The 16405-nt window shown below is 40.7% G+C and overlaps 1 protein-coding gene across 5 annotated transcripts in view; it reads right to left on the reverse strand.

Annotated features, from left to right (window-relative positions):
* The window catches only part of PRKG1 (protein kinase cGMP-dependent 1), a 1023509-nt gene that overhangs the window by 708721 nt on the left and 298383 nt on the right, over positions 1-16405 (reverse strand). The window contains exon 1 of one of the 5 annotated variants that reach the window (XM_075935050.1): positions 5767-8786. The exons of the other annotated variants lie outside the window; for them this stretch is intronic. The gene's annotated coding sequence lies outside the window, so the exon portion shown is untranslated. Of the gene's footprint in view, positions 1-5766; positions 8787-16405 lie in introns of those variants that run through there. 5 annotated transcript variants of the gene reach the window in all.

The raw sequence follows: 16405 nt of genomic DNA on the forward strand, positions 1-16405 counted from the left end.
AGTTATTCCTCTCCCCATGAGGAATAAGCCCTCTAGCACAAGAGCTTTTCCACAAGAAGGCAGTGAAGACAGGCAACAGGGTTTCTTGTGAAAGAAACCCCTATAGCTAAATGGTCATCAGAGCTTTCTTGCTCAAGAGAGCATCCACGCTGCCATGGCCGCTCTTATGCAAAAGCACATCTCCTCCACAAAAGCACATGGCAAGGTGGACACACTCTTGTAGAAGACCTTTTGCCCAAGAACTCTGCAGTGTAGATGTAGCCATAGATTCTAAAGGACTGGCGCAACATGATCGTGGGTAAGATCTAAAGTGTAAATTGGCCTGGAACTGTGGCTGGTTCTTTGAGACAAAGAGGATCTGTTCAGAATTGGTGAGATTGGGTTTTGTAACCTCTCACCTGTGTGTAAAGCTGATTGTGGCACAGGGAAAGCTGGGGTTTCTGAGGGGTTTTGCTTGTGAGGCTCCCTGCTGGCCAGAATGGCAACTGAAGTGCTCTGTGTGACTGGTTTGTGGCCTATTTGAGAAAGGTCTCCAGTTGAGGGCTGTAAGTAGCCCTGGTTTTGAGCATTTGACCCTGAGCTGATGCCCTCAGCAGTGCCCAGACCTAGCACAGTCCATCACAACCCCCACATGTTGCTGTGAGAAGACATGGTGCCAGGTACCAAGAGAGGCAGATCCATCCCAGGGCATGGAGAATGGATAGCAGTGGGCAAGGAGTGTTGGGTCAGGTCAGTCAGTCCCCCAATTCCCATGTGAAAAAGGAATACAATAATATGTGAGTGTTCCCCTCCCCCCTCCTTTGGTGACTAAAAATATTCCAACTTGGCGGTACTTTTTGATAGAGGCTCAGTCAATTTAAAGTTTTTGTACTGTATAGTTCTGATTGATTGCCATTGAACTCTCTTGAATATGAATAATTTTACCAGATGTCCAATATTCAGCACAGGATCCGAATCTTAGTCAAGCCAAAAAGTTAGAATAACATTTTCTCCTTAACAGAAATACCGTATGACCCACACAGAGATTAATAAGAACTGTTCATTTATGCAGAAAGTTGAGAATATACCACAGTTCTGGTACATTTTGTCTAGTCATACTATGGAAACTACTAAAAAAAGAGTGGCAAAGAATATAGAAATGGCATGAATCGCCATCTCTGTTTAAACTACTTAACTAAGCAAGGGAAAATACAATTGCAGTATAACCTCCTAGTTAGGACCACTGGAGTTACAAACTGGCCAGTCAACCAGGCAGCTCATTTGGAACCAGAAATATGCAATTAGGCAGCAGCAGAAAAAAATCCCTGGAAAGACAGCACAGTACTGTGTTAAACTATTAAAATGAAAGAAAAAGCAGCATTTTTATTCTGCATAGTAAATTTGCAAAGCTGTGTTAAGTCCCTGTTCAGTTGTAAGCTTCTTGGGGAGAGAAGGTGGAGACACATTATGTTCAGTTACAAACAACCTCCTTTCCCAAGGTGTTCCTAAAGTTCCAATGTATATGACAGTACATAGTGCAGAAAAGTATATTAGCAGTCAAATTTGATCTAAAAAAAGAGACTATTAATAAAAATAGAATAAAAGAGGAATATTTAAATCCGAGTTTATACACTGTCTGAGCAAAGGATTGAAGAGGCGTGAGGAGGAAACAACGTGGTAACAAAAAGGTCTTTGTGACAAGCATAAAATTAAATTACAATTTGAAGTAATGATGCTTTGCCCCCTCAAAACCTTCCTTTTCTTAAGAATTGATTTATACTTGAATCATAGTACAGGTTGGACCTCTCTGGTCCAGCACTCTCAGGACCTGAGTGGTCCCAAAGCAGGGAGTTTGCTGGACCAGGGAAGGTCAAGCCTCCAGCTCTTCTAGGGCTCCCTACTTGGCCACTGGCCCAGCCAATGTGTTGCCCCCTGCTGTTGGCAGGGCTTCACCCCAGCTGCCACCCCATTCCAATCTTTGAAGCTCTCTTCCCCCAGCCCATAGGGTTCCCTGTCCATGGACAGCAGCAGCTCTGCTCTTTGCCCCATAAGGTCTCCCTGCCCCATGGATGGTAGCAACTGTTCACTCTCAGCCTGCATGGACACCATGTCCCCATCAACAGGGGCTCCCCTGCCTCCTGGCCAGCAGCAGACCCACACTTTCAGTCGGCAGGGGCTCTGTATCCGTGGCTGAAAGAGCTATGCTCTCGGGTGACAGGACGCCTTGCCCAGCCCTATTCCAGATGCCAGCCGATGGTTGAGCTTCCTGCCACCAGGACATTGGCCCTGCAGACTGCCTGCCTGGCTGAGCTCACAGCTGCTGGCAACCTCTGTGGCTGGGGGTCTGTGGTCCATGGATGTTGCTGGATCAGAGAATCCTGGATGTCAGAGATTCAACCTATATTGCATTAATGACATCAGGATAATCTATATGCAATTTTAAGAGAAAATAAGTGTGTAGGACCAAAGAGACATGGCTTTTTCTAGCTCGTTTCTCTTTAACCCTGTGCTATCCAGTTAATCCCAGGTGCAAAAGTTGTCCATTAATTAAGCATTGTTCTAACTGCCATTGTTAATAGTCACAGATGCTGCCATGCTTTCCTCAGCTGGCCGTTGTCACTGAAGGCAGCAATCAGGGCAGCCTATAGAAGGCCGATCTTGCATCTCATGGGATGCTGTAAGTTAAAACATTCAATGAATTTTAAATAAAAAGGGAGAGGGAGAGTCCAGTTTTGAAGGGACATATTAATCATATTTGTCTGAAAATGCTGTACCTCTTCCAGTTACAAAAAGCATACAGGAAATGGGGGAGGGGGGGAAGAGACAGTGTCCTGTTTTTTGTTTATATCAGTGTATTTACTTTGTGCATTTGACTACACATTCAGGTAGTCAGTTTCACCCCCTCCCCTTTTCCCCCCCTTAGTCAGTTTCACCATCCCCTCAATCAGTAAATTTTCAACTTGACAAGATCAAGTGCAGATGTACACACTCAATTTTTGAAGACTTGTTTAAACAATATCCTACTATACTTAAAAGCAGAAACAGTTTTTTTAAGTAGTCCATTTAAAAATGCAAACGGATAGCACCCCTTTAAACAGCAGAAATTAAATAAACATTACTTTTACTACAAGCCAGTGGAATTCTAACCACTTTCCCCTCCTGGTTCAAAGCTCTGGAAGCTGATGGTTTCCATCTTTTCCACTAATAAGCAAAAAATCCCTTGCAAAAAAAAGCATATTCTTCAAACACACTATTTACCATGACACAAAGGGAAGGTCGAGAAGCTTGAAAAAGCCCTGGCTGGAATGATTTAATTATAGCTGGTCCTGCTTGGAGTAGGGGATTGGGCTAGATGACCACCTGAGGACCTGAGATCTCTTCCAACCCCAATCGACTATGAGCGGATACACGGCAGATACTGAAAATCCTTTCACCACTATGAAAAAAATATTATGGAAAGAATAGAGGATAGTGCTAAAGGCAATGAACAATATGCCATCTGATTATTGTGAACTGAGCAGTCTGGTGCCTTGGAGATAGTTTTGGCACCAATACAAGGTGGTTCAAGGAACCAGTGGCTAAAATGTGATTTTCCAACAGAAGTAGAAGTAGTTTCTGGAAAGTATCTGTGTGGTATTAATATTCCTCTATGCCAGCTAAGTCATAGTTCCCCAGATGATTCTGGAAATATATACTTTCTGCAAAAGGATAATAGTGTAGTATATTAATCATTTATAAAATAGTTTGAGTTTAGCTTGGATCAGATCCTTAAATATTATTAGTTCTATGGGAGTTTAAAAATAAGATTTGGAAACAAAATGGACAACCTGTTTTTGAATCATTCTTTATAAGAGAATCCTGTACAAGAGATGAGAGAAGCTAGGACTCAGAAGCAGTTCTGCTACCCCAATAGCTGGGAGAAAACAAATGGAAATTCTAAGAAAGCAATGTGAAAGGGCAAGTATAAGAAAATCAGAGATCCCAGAGAGCATTGATTTGCCCAAGATGAAACAACAAAGGATTTAGAAGGGAAGATACATGTCTGCACATAACTTACAAAAGCTATTCATTTCCTAGTACAGAAAATGTAATAGATACTTCAGTAAATGAAATAAATCTGAACTTCTAGGTAGTGTGGACACGCTCTTTTGGAAGAAGTTTCTTCAGAAGATCTCTTCAGGAAAAGCTTCTTCTGAAAGAAGCCTGCAGTCTAGCCATAGCCCAAGTTAATACTACTCTCAGGGCTTTTTTGTTTAAAACCTGAGGTCCATAAACATGAGCAGCAGAGCTGGTCATAACTACTGTTGGATCACATGGTCAAAGAGGAAGCCTGAAATAGCAAAGACTCATTTACAACATCATATATCAAACCTGACACTTTAAACAAAGACTTCTTGGACATCCAGTAGCAGATGAGGCCCCAACATGGCATCCAAGTTCAAATTATATTCCCTTAAAAAAAGAAGTACTTGACTGTACGCAGCTTTGATTTAGAGATCAATTGTAAAAAAGCTCTTTGGGAAACGTGATGCCCCAAAGTCAAAAGTGGCTCTGTATTGAAGTATCTTTTTACTAAGGCTAGAGGTGGCTGAACTGTTGACAGGTAATATGGGACTGTCCCTCTTCTACCCCTCCCCCCAAAATTTGACATGGGCAGTTTTCTAAATAGCCACAGTGGGTCTTTCTCTACATGAAGGAAAGGGATGTATGAAATCATTGACAGGACAGATAGCTATTACCTAGATATGTCTTCTCCTTGTGATCGTATGAGTAATCCAATCACAAGGATTCTTACTAAACCCAAATATCTGGAGTTTTTCATATTTTTCAACTAGGATTTAGTTTCACTGGGAAGCTCTTCTGTAACAGACATTATAGCTTACCTTTGTATATCAACAATATTTCTCTACACCTTTACACTATCACATAATTTGATAACATGATGTCGGGCAGAATGACCACTGGGGAACAGAAGGGAAACTGCAGACTTCTAAACCAATTGCAGCTAAGTTCTAATCACCCCAGGAGCCGGATTTCTGAAGATAATTAGGCACCTAAAATGCCCAGATGCACCTACTATTATTTTAAGCATCTAGGAGGACAGCTCTCATTTATTTAGAAAACACTTAAGTACCTCAAATCCCATTAGGTTCCTGTCTGTTTAATCAGGTGTTTAAACATGTATAAAAATCTCACTAGCATTAAGCTTTGATTCACTGGTAAGGATAGAAAAACCTTCAGTCTGGAATATAAATGGAAATTCCCAGGAACCAACCTCCTTTTCATCTGGTTAATTCAGAGGAAAAATCTATTTGAATGAAGAAAGTTCAATAATCTAATCACAGTTACCTGAAATAATTATGATAAGACTAGTTATTAGATGGCACAGGGTTTACTCACCACTGGGATACTATACTGCCTTGGTGCTTTCTTTCCAGGACTCAGACTGCTCCTTTTCCTTCATGACTTGGCCCTTCAGCTAAGCCATTAGAGTCCTCCCCTTCTGGTGTATCAGCCTCACTGATCAACTGACTTCAAGCATTCCAGTTCATAGCAAGGTCCTGTGACACTTTCTGAGTGTCTGGTAGGGGAATATGGTCCTGCCCATTAATCCACATTCAGATCCAGGGAACCTACAGTCAGAAACTATAGTCTCATTGCTCCCAGACCCTGTTTCTATTTCCCTGAACTCCTTCCTACTTCTCTGCTCTAATTCCTAGTGTCCCTACCCTCTTGGTTTACCAGCTCAAATTCTCTTATCACAGCAAGTACCTGCAGATTACTTACCTCTACAACCCCAGCCAGACACATTTTCCTTCTCCCAGAAAGCAACTTCAAATTACTTCTCCTGCAGCCTTCTACTGGTCTCAGTTTACTGGCGTTTTACCTCTGCCCAGCTGGGTTTCATCATCATTTAGCCTTTCAAGCTCCAGATCTCCCCCAGGTGCAGCCTATCAGGTTAATTAACCTAATCTAGCTGCCTCTGCCTTCTGTGGGATGGGCACAGCAACAGGGAAGATAATGCTTTTTTTGTTCAAATGCTTTTCCTGAAACAGGTTCTATAGAAGTTGCATAATGAAAAATCATAGATCAGAAAATATTCTGTTTTAAATTGATAAGAATTTACCTCTTCAGCTTGTGTGATTTTAGTTTTGCATATAAAAGTGAAAGTTTCCAGTAAGAACTGTTATTGTTTAAAAAAAATCTGCAGGGGAATCTGAGACTTTAAATTGTTTCTCTCAGAGGTGTGGTGATGTATGCAGATGGGCACTGTCATACCACAAGGGCTTCCAAGGAAGCACTACCTGTATTTTACAGTAACTCTAAAAAACAAAAAAGCTAACAAAATGGTGTTTTGAGGAGGAGGCCTTCAACAAAAGCATTTCTTGCATGCAGCGATGAAAACAGAAAGAACATATAAACTTTACAACAAGGGATTACTCTTCAGGCTATTGTCAAAATATTGCTACAGTTTTATTTCAGCATGAATTTAAAACAAACTCATTGCTCCATTTCCTCCTAAGATGTGCTTAAAAAAAGAACATATTCACTTAGGGAAATTTGATATATGTACATAATATCACTAAGCCATAAATAATATAAGGTGGTATATAAAATATTCAGGTACAGTGTATATACATTTCTAATAAACACAGCATATATTGTCAGATTCTTATACCATCGGCACCAGGTATTCTGAGTGATGCTTTACCCTGCAAGTAGCTTCTCTGAATTCAGTATGAGAATAAGGTTCTACTCACCATGAATGAAGGTGTCAAATTGGCCTCCACTTCTTTAATCACTTTTCCAATAAATGGGAGTTGGAGAAGTTACTTTTTGGACTCTGTTAATTATCTGCTTTGGGTGAACTAGGGTTTGATTTTGTCTGTGTAAGTTCTATTGCTATTTGACACTGAATTAGAGATTTTCTAAGTGATCTGAATCTTTTACATATTTTTTCTTTAAAATTTCTTTCTTTCTTTTTCTCTTTCTAGTGTTAGGTTTGTAATGATTAATTAATTTCATGACAATCTCTCTCTCTGTCTGGGCAAAATTGGGTATGGGAAAGTGAAGCTACTTTTCTATTTAGAGCAAGAGTGGGCAATATTTTTTGATAGGGGGCCATTCCAAGAATTTCTAAGTGATTCAGGGACACACTCTGCCATGATATTAATGGAGGAGGTGCAGGGTCTCTGATGGATGTTGATTACAGAAGGGAGTTTGGGGTTAGGGACTGTGGTGCAGGGGTTGTGACATGGAGAAGGGGACTGGGATCTAGGCAGGGGTGCACGGGGTTTGGGTTACATGAGGTAGGAGTAAGATATGGGGACAGGCAATTTGGGTGCAGGGTCTGGGAGGGTGTATGGGGGGGGGAGAGGGTTGATGAGAGGGAGGAGCTATACCAGAGGCAGGCTTTGGCTGGAAGGCCCTTCGCCAGGTGGCTCCTGGCCAGCAGTCCAGCAGGTTTCTCAGCCAGAATCCTTGCCTGTCCCACTCCTGCAGGCCACTCAAAGTGGCCAGCTACAGAGACCGTGTGTGCTTCTCTGAATGCTTCGAGCCCAAGGGGAGGGAGAGAAGGATACATCATATACTGCCTGTTCTTCAAAGAGGCAGCTCCCATTGGCTAGCCAATGGGACCTATGAGATTGTGCTGGGGCACCGACAACACACAACTCTTATTCCCTCCTCTGGACATCCCACTGGACATCCCACTGGGCCGTGGGCCAGATCCAGTGGCTTGGTGGGTCAGATCTGGCCCAGAGGCTATATTTTGTCCACCCCGATTTACAGATTGTGGACATTTAGAGGGAAGGGGGAAGGTATTCTGATTGGTGTGTATTTAAAACCTTCAAATAATAATAAACATTATAGAAAAGCATCTTTATTAAAATAATCGCTCTTATGCTTAACTTATTTTCACACAAGTTTGTGACAAGAACATTTTTCTTTAAAACAATTATCTTGAGTGATCTTAGTCATGAAAACACTCTCACACTCTCTCTCACACACACGCACACGCTTTTAGCAACAAAATTCCTCACTGTGGTGAATATAGCAGTATTCACTGCCTTAGCCTAATGATAAACATTCTGTCTGGTGCTTCCTCTCCCCCATCCAATGGCATTTGCCCATTGTAATTTTGTGCAGTTTTGAAGAGTCTGAATCTCTGAAAATCTCTAAGTGTAGAATACTTTAGCTAAAAACACTCTGGTTTGGACATAATATTTGTGGGCTCTGAATTGAGGTAACACTAACTGAGAAAGCTGAAGAAAAGATTTTTATCCACAAATTTGATGGCATTATGATGGAATGCCAATAGAATCACATCAGTAACTTAAAAAAATAGCTTGAGATTTAAGAAAATTAGATTAGCAGGGGTCCCTGGAAGCATGGAGTCAAGAACAGGACTATGAATGGATTAAACTGTATGATCTTTGTCTTTTCTTTATACATTCTGCCAGTTAAAGCCAATCAGGAGCACAATCCCAGTGAAATATTCAGTTCTTGGCATGAAAAATAATATTTGAAGTTATACCAATCTCTAGTAAATTAAATTTTCAAGGTTTGGGAATGCTCTTTTCTACAGATAATGGCAGTCTTTTTACTTCAGCACTAAAAATCTTTAAGGATGTCAAGCCAGAATAAATGGTATACGTTTAAACTACACTCAACTTGATCCTTTTGCAGGCAGTGTTCCATGTAATGGTCATATGTATATATTTTCCCATCACTTAGGAAATTCAATTGTTTTTAGAAGACAAAGAAACTGATAGTTCTAAATTTTGGGGAAAAATTCCTACAAAAGATACATAAGGAATCTTTTCCCTTTTTATTTGCCATTTTACTTGCATCATTTTAAGATTTATTGAAACAGCTTTTATTTTATGTATAGGGAACTAGAAGATTTACCTAGCATTTCTTGGATCCTTAAATCAAATAATTTTTGTTTTTCTTCATTTAAATCACTGCTCTGGAGTGGGACTAGGAATGAGGGGTTCAGTATTCAGGCTCTCCTGCGGGGAAGAGGACCACACCTCAGCCCTCTCTCACCACAGCAGTTTGGGCCCAGGCGAGAAGCACCTCTCAATAGTCACTGCAGCTCCAGTGGGCACAGCCAGAGGAAGGGTGCATATCCCCTGCATGGGGCAAGTCCAGATTTGTCTGCCCTCTGCACTCTCCAGCCAGAGTGAAGAATGCAGCAAACTGTGCACTTTCCTGATGAAGGGGAACTGCCAACAAGATACCCATATGAACCAGGGGTGGGCCTCAGGTCCCACTGCCCTCCCTAAAGCATGCCTGGGTGGTGGGAGGCTCCGGGTGGAGGCAGTCTCAGACAAAGGGTAGACACTCAGCCAGCCTACCCCCTTTCACCTGCCTGGGGATTCTGTCTCTTTTCTGTATGATTTTATGAGCAACAATCCCATTCCAGGCACATTCCATTTTCCTGGCACAACCAAACCCTTACCGTGCTTTAAGTTATGACAAGAGGAAGCTGTGTACTGAATTTGGTGGTCCTAGCTCTAATAATTTTGGAGGAATTCTTCAACATTCAGACAGACAGATGGACAAACTCTCAAAGATATAGTAAATTACACTTCTAAGCAACCAGACTATATAATGTCAATGCTTTTGACAAATTCTCTTTTATAAATGAATTATTCTTGTTTCCTTCTCCTGGTAAAATAATTGCAATCCTGAGGATGCAATCTATCCCATCATCCAGATCATTAATAAAGATGTTTAACAAAATTGGCTATTGGAACTGACCCTTGGGGCACTCTGCTTTAAACCAACAGCCAGCCAGCCATAAAGCTGTTAATCACTACCCATTGAGCCCGACAATCTAGCCATCTTTCCAGCCACCTTATAGTCCATTTATCCAATCCATACTTCCATAACTTGCTGGCAAGAATATTGTGGGAAGCCATATCAAAAGCTTTGCTAAAGTCAAAGTATATCACATCCACTGGCTTCCACATGTCCACAGAGCCAGTTACCCCATCAAAGAAGCTAATCAGGTGGTCAGGCATGACTTGCCTTTGGTGAATTCAAATTGGCTATTCCCGGTCACTTTCCTCTATTCCAAGTGCTTCAAAATGGATTCTTTGAGGATCCCCTCCATGATTTTTTCCAGGTACTGAGGGGAGGCTGACTAGTCTATAGTTCCTGGATTGTCTTTCTTCCCTTTTTTAAAGATGGGCACTACATTTGCCTTTTTCCAGTCATCTGGGACCTCTCCCAATCTCCACAAGTTTTCAAAGATAATGGCCAAAGACTGCAATGACATCTGCCAACTCCCTCAGTACCCTCAGATGCACTAAATCTGGACCCATGGATTTGTGTATATTTAGCTTTTCCAAATAGTTTTAAACCTATTCTTTCTCCACAGAGGGCTGCCCATATCCTCCCCATAGTAGTACAGTAGTCTGGGAACTGATCTTGTCTGTGAAGACAGAGTCAAAAAAAAGCATTCAGTATTTCAGCTTTTCCTACATCATCTGTCATTCAGTTTCCTCCCTCATCCAGTAAGGGCCCTACACCCTCCCTGATCACCCTCTTATTGCTAACATGCCTGTAGAAACCTTTCTTGTTACCCTTCACATCCCTTGCCAGTTGCAATTCCAATTGCACTTTTGCCTTCATGATTACTCCCCTGCATTCTCGAGCAATATATTTATACTTCTCCCTGGTCATCTGTCCAAGTTTCCACTTCTTGTAAGCTTCCCTTTTGTGTTCTGGGCATTTGTTGCCCTTTCTGAGGCTAGGCTCTGTCATAGATCTACCATTATCAATGTCTGATGAGATAAAGGAAAAACAGCTGTGGAGAGAAATGTGCTGAGCTAAAATGAAAAGGAAGGAAAATCCCTGGGCACTGATGGGCTGTTTTGATATGGAGAGCAACCCACAAGATCTTAATCATTATCCAAAGCTATTAAACTTTCTCTCATTTGTCCCTTGAAATTACAGTATTTTTTGAAAATTTTATGGATTGCTACTACCCCATCCCAGTGCTAACAAACATCATTATAAAATAGAAAACACTGTCATATTCATCTCATTAACACACTTAACCATAGTCTACCACATTCATGTGTCACTATCTCAGACAGCAACATTACATACCTAGTAAACAGCTGTTTCATAAAGCAATTAGTTATTATTCTCTATTAGAAGGCTGTTCAAAAGCAATTGCTTTGCTGTGCTATTTATCTCTGAATTTGCTAATGTGACTCATCATGAGGCCGTATGTTGCATTTTGTTTGTATGACTAGTTTAGAGGTTCAAATGAAGTTGTTGTCACTAGTAAATCACAGCATTTCACCTTCTGAAGATTGTTCATTTGGTCATTACAGTTCTGGCTGATATGTACACCTGCCCCTGAAAATTGTTCCCTTGCGTTCATGACTGACAACTGCTACAGTGCTGTTTCTGTATCATTCAGATGCCAAGCAAAAACTATTCAATCAACATTACTTGTCAGCATTGGCAGCTGGAAAGGCAGTTTGTGGGAGTATAACCATTTATTTTCCAGAACAGAAGAAGCAAAAATAAGGTTAATGTGGAGAGTAACCCAGTCAACCACACCTTCCTTGCCAAGTATATTGTTAAACCAATGAAAAAGACCAGTCATTTAATTTTCCTAAAAGAATGATGGTGATGAGTTTCCAAAGGAAGGTGTATTCAATCAACATTTCAAAAGTCACCAGAAAAATAAACATTTTAATAATATAACTTTAAGAATTCAATCAAAAATAAATCTCAGCATGTTGGATGACCCATATTCAGAGTCTGAACCAGGGTTAAATAAATAAATTAATATTTACAAGGTCTGAATAAAGTGCTTCACTGACAGCAGCTTCTGAATGGCTTTGTGGAAACTTCATCCTCATTATGAACACTTGTTTAAAATTGCTCATTCTTGAGTTCACTGACCCATTTGCAAGTATTCTTCTGTTTATGGTTTTGAAATTTCTTATATTAAAGCATTTTGTGAGCCATCCAAATAATCTGGTAGAATGTTATTCATACACCTTCCCCTGTTCCATAATTTCAAATATACAAGGTTATTTGGAACAAATATGCTTAAATTACAGTTACCTAGTCTTTGAACATATACGTTCAGAAAATGTCCACAATTATCAAATAAACCTCAAAATTCACGGGAAAAAATGAGATCTGATGTTTTTCTGAAATAATTTAGCAGGAAATGGTGACTTCTGTTTAAACCTTGCGAAGAAAAAATAGTTTTGAAACAAAGACAACTGTCCAGTTGTATTGAAGTAATCATTAATAGAGCCTTGCATGAATACATCCACAAAAATGAGTTGCAGATAGCTATACTGACATCCACAGGTGCAGATATCTGCAAATTTCAGGGTTCTAGTACAGGCAGTCCCCGGGTTACGTACAAGATAGGGACTGTAGGTTTGTACTTAAGTTGAATTTGTACTTAAGTCAGAACTGGCATCCAGATTCAGCCGCTGCTGAAACTGACCAGCGGCTGACTACAGGAAGCCCGAGGCAGAGTTTCTTTGCCCCGGGCTTCCTGGAATCAGCCGCTGATCAGTTTCAACAGCAGCTGAATCTGGACGCCTGGGACAGAGCAGCTGGGCCGCTGCCAGGTAGGTCCCCGCAGCGCCGCACCTGGGTGCTGTGGGGACCAACCTGGCAGCACCCCAGCTGCTCTACCCCAAGTGTCCCCAAGTCAGCTGCTGCTGAAACTGATCAGCGGCTGATTCCAGGAAGCCCGGGGCAGAGCAACTCTGCCTCGGGCTTCCTGTAGTCAGCCGCTGGTCAGTTTCAGCAGCGGCTGACTTGGGGACGCCAGGGGCAGAGCAGCTGGGGTGCTGCTGGGTTGGTCCAGTAGCACCGCTCCTAGGCGCTACTGGAGCAACCCAGCAGCACCCCAGCTGCTCTGCCCCAGGCGTCCTGATTCAGCTGTTGCTGAAACTGACCAGCAGTGGCTGAATCAGGACGCCTGGGGCAGAGCAGCTGGGGTGCTGCCGGGTTGGTCCGGTGCCACCGCCCGGGTCCTCCACGGCTTTTCTCCGCGTCTCCCTGGTCTGCTGGGGGGGTCTCCCCCCCAGCAGACCAGGGAGACGCGGAGCAGCTTTTCTCGGTCCAGAGGACGTGGGCAGCGGGAGCGCCCAGACGCACCGCGGTCCTGCCCGGGTCTTCCGCGGCTTTTCTACGCGTCTCCCTGGTCTGCTGGGGGAGGGGGCACCCAGCAGACAAGGGAGACATGGAGCAAAGCCGCGGGGAACCCGGGCGGCGGGACCGCAGCGCGTCTTGGCGGTCCCACCGCCCGCCTCCTCCGCGTCTTTGCTCCACATCCTCCGCAGCTTTGCTCCACGTCTTTTCTCCCCCCGGAGGATGTGGGTGGCGGGACCACAGCGCGTCTGGGCGGTCCCGCCACCCGCGTCCTCTGGAGTGAGAAAAGCCCCGTTCGTAAGTACGGATCCAACATAAGTCAGATCCATGTAACTCGGGGACTGCCTGTACAACATTTGTATCTGCATCCACATCCATATCTGCAAAAATGAGCCATGGATATCAGAAACGTATACCCATTGATTTAACATAGATACCTGCAGATTTGCAGGGCTGTAATGATTAAATGTCTAAATCAAGGAAAGTTTCCAGAGGAATACACAATATGGACTTCTGTTTAGCAAAGCAAAACTCCAGATACATGAACATATTAACTGTCTCCAGGTTCTGCATTTCTTTTCACCCAAAACACCCTGTTGAAGAAAATTGAACTTTGAATGTGTAAACAAAGCACCTTAAAGTTATATTTTCTGTTTCCTCACGTTCCTCTCGATGAAAGAGAGATCCATGAATGAATCATTTCATGCACCACTGAAATTCCATATTGAGTCATACTCCTACCACCCAAACCTACATTGTTTGCCTCCTCCTATACTTATTTGAAAATTATAGCAGAAAGTGATTTTTTTGAGCTTCCTAGCTAGGGTCTGCTTGTATGAAATGCTGAACAGTCTCATCTCTCACTGAAGTCAGTAGGGTTGAGAACACACAGCTACTCACTCTTATTTGGCAGGCCTATTCTTAACTCAAATATCAGTATCTATTTGTATTAGTATTCTCAGTATTAATCAACTTCACAGATTTCATCAACACAAATCCATTTAAAGTATCCAAATTATGCCATAAATTTTAAGCTTATGTTTACTGACTCAAGGATTCCAAAAGTCTAAAATGTGAATCGCTGAAGCTGCAAAATGAGAAAAGGTCCAAAGACCAAACAAGAGGAAGTCAGATGTTCAGAACTAGAAGGAAGGTCTATACAAGCAAATCACTGTAAGGATACATAAACAAGAGAAACCTGGAAAAAGTTAATTTACTGCTTGACTGTAAATCAGAGAAAATATTTCAATATATTTATATTGGGCAGTGATTTTTCTGGTCTGAAATATTGTTTTTTCTAGATTTCCACAAAAAAACAGAAAGAAAATTATTTATCATATTACTATTGCTGGCACAAAAGCATTATCACTTGCCTTGTACTGAGTAAAGCATTTAAGACAATATGCCTCCTGTTTTTCTATTTGAGAACTAGGGAATCCTACTTGTGCTTTAGAGATCTTTCCTAACATGCATCCTGCTTGTGCTTTAGTGATCTTTCCTGAAATGTAGATCATTCACTTCCATAGTTATCCATAAATAAAGGATTGTTGAAAACAAAAAGGAATGTGCCATAGTGGACCAAACTAAATTCACTGCTTCAGCTAGTGAATTGAGGAACATAGAAAAAAATAATCAACCAATAAAGGAAAACAAAGTTGAAACTTCACATTTTTATTATGAATTTAAATATATCAAGGTGATAACTGAGAATTTGTGCAACAACTCTCAGAGCTTTCTTCTGTTGTTAACAAATGTTTAGATTTGTGTCAATTTAACATACTTTGTATGGGAAGCACAACCAAATTATTGGTCATAAATGAAGGAGGAAATAAAAATTCCTGATTAATATATCAGTGCAGTTTTCACCAATAATGATAGTGTAAACAACCACTTTGCTCCAAATGAAAATCAAACTGAAGTTTTGAGTCATACTTTTGTTTTGTTACAATTAAATATTCCTTGACTTCAGTATTTTTTTAAAAATTTTGATGTTGATGTTTTCTTCGTAAGACTCTATCCTTTGCATATGTGATTTCATACTGGCACATCATCAGCATTTTCAATTCAAGCACCTCCGCCACAGCTCAGTTAAGGAAAATTGATAATCTCAACTGGTTTAGCATGGTTACTGTATTAAATTGATGCATGTTTTAAGTTAAATATTTTTGTTCAAGTTATTTGAATATGGCAAATAGATGCTGATTCATAATTATACACATAATTAACCAAATAGGTCATTCAAGTTCACTATGCCTTCTTATTTTTCCCCCTTTTAAACTATGGACTTAGTATTAGTTATTGTTCAGTATTGATATAAAGAAATGCCTGGGTTTAATCTCACTTAGGTTAAACTCAGTGTATGACAAATACAGGACTGAGGGATTTACTGAGAGTAAATATTTTCAACTACACAAAAGTACTGGTGTGAAATATATCACTAAAACTTCAAACCCATTAGAGCAGAAACAAAAATATTGATTTCTATCAAAAACTGTCAGTCCCAGTAAATCACATTCCTTTGAATGAAAATCTATCCATTTCCATGAAAATATTTACTCTGAAAGTATGAAAAATATTCTAGGTTTTTTTTTTTTTTTTACAAAATATTAGATTCAGTGAAATTATGCTAGATCCTCACCTAGTGTTAATCGGAGTAGCTCAGCTGAAGTCAATGAAGTTTCAGTAAAAAACGCATGAATTAAAAATATTTGTGGAAACTACATATTTTCACAAGCTCAAGTAATAGTGTAATCAGGCCATAGTGTAGTCAAATAGCATTCCAGATATATTTAGTTACCATAAACTTTCCACAAATAGTTGGAAATGTATGCTAATAATATCCTATAAAAGAACGGGGTTAAACTGGTTCGAAACTATATAACTTGTATTTTAATGAAAATGCATTTATTTAAAAAATATTTAAATTCCTGAGTAAATATTTTACCTTGTTATTTTTCCCCTCATTCATCAGCTCCTTGACCTTTAATTCCATAATGTTTTTGAAGTTTATTTCCATCTCTGGGTGCATCTACACTGCACCATAACTTGAAACAAGATATGCAATTTGAGTTACGCAAATTACGTATCTTATTTCAATGCTATTTCAAAATAACTTATTTAGTCATTTGGCATTGTCTACACATCATCAAATTAGAAATAAAGAACTATTCTGAAACATCTCTTATTCCTCATAGAATGAGGTTTACAGGTATGTTAGAATAGCAAGCCTGAAATAATGGGCTTGCTGTGAAGACACAGGATAGCTATTTCGGGA

Source organism: Pelodiscus sinensis, chromosome 8 (genome assembly GCF_049634645.1).
Source record: "Pelodiscus sinensis isolate JC-2024 chromosome 8, ASM4963464v1, whole genome shotgun sequence".
Taxonomy (NCBI): Eukaryota; Metazoa; Chordata; order Testudines; family Trionychidae; genus Pelodiscus; species Pelodiscus sinensis.